The sequence below is a fragment of the Octopus bimaculoides genome, chromosome 3, assembly GCF_001194135.2.
Source record: "Octopus bimaculoides isolate UCB-OBI-ISO-001 chromosome 3, ASM119413v2, whole genome shotgun sequence".
NCBI lineage: Eukaryota > Metazoa > Mollusca > Cephalopoda > Octopoda > Octopodidae > Octopus > Octopus bimaculoides.
The window spans coordinates 148,056,916-148,058,040 of record NC_068983.1 but is presented as its reverse complement, the minus strand read 5'-3'; the positions used below and the strand labels follow the sequence as shown (position 1 = coordinate 148,058,040).

The window sequence follows — 1,125 nt, the reverse complement described above, 5'->3', positions numbered from 1 at the left end:
ATATATATATATATATATATATAATATACAGATAGAATAGACACACACAAATAAACAAAAACACACACACACACCCTCACACATACGCACACACGTATGGCGATATATTGTATAAATATTTTTATGTGTGTATGTATTGTATTAAAAGACTGTGTTTAAGTTTATTCTTTTAATCAAGGCTTCTCTTATTTCCCCTGTTTGCCCTTTATATTTTGTTAGCTTTATCGCTACGCATTTTATCCCCCAAAAAACCATCAGAACATATTACATTAGACAAACAAAAGAAGATTAAATAGAAAAAAATCGTTAACCGATATCTCAATCACATTCTGTAATATTTCCAAACATCATTTAAAATATTAATCACGGAAACTTTATTAATAACTGAACACAACTTAGAAATTAACTTACAGATAGCGTATCCTAATAACAAATAAAGGCCACTTCCTGATCATTGACATAATCCTGGAGTTCACTGTTAAAATTTTCAAATTCGACGCTAATGATACCATCATTAACATAACATCATTTCCATGTTTCCTTCCTACAATAAAACGGTTGCAGCACGCATTAATGGACTAAAAACTTGCATGCACATAGGAACTTTGCTGCTCCGCATAAAAATAATCAACTAGTAAAGAAATACAAACATTATTAATAATTTACAAACAAGTACAAAATTGTGTTTTTAATGTTTCGCTTAAACTAATATCTCACAATGTTACACTCATATCAGCACCAAGCGCACATTCTCTTGAGTATTTTTTTTTGTTTAAGTCATCAGACTACGGCCATGCTAGAGCGTCGCCTTGAATATTTTTCGCAGTATCTATCGTACCCAATATTTTTTCTATGGTACTTATTTTCGTAATTTCTATTAATAGCTATCATTCTCCCCTGTGTCCTCTCTCCTCCTCTTTCACTCTTTGTCTCTCTCTCTCTCTCTCTCTCTCTCACACACACACACACACACACACACACACACACACACACACACACACATATATGTATATATAATTGAAAATTGAAGTCAACAAGAAGGGGTACAGTTGAACATTTATTTTCTACCACTACAACTGCTTCGACACAACGTAGCTCTCCAGGTGTGCAGGTATTTGATTATGC

General features: G+C 32.9%; 1 long non-coding RNA gene across 1 annotated transcript in view; it reads right to left on the bottom strand.

Annotated features, from left to right (window-relative positions):
* Positions 1–1,125, bottom strand: part of LOC128247352 (uncharacterized) — a 166,378-nt gene that overhangs the window by 32,103 nt on the left and 133,150 nt on the right. The window contains exon 3 of the long non-coding RNA XR_008263747.1: positions 412–544. This is a non-coding gene — a long non-coding RNA (uncharacterized LOC128247352). The remainder of the gene's footprint in view (positions 1–411; positions 545–1,125) is intronic.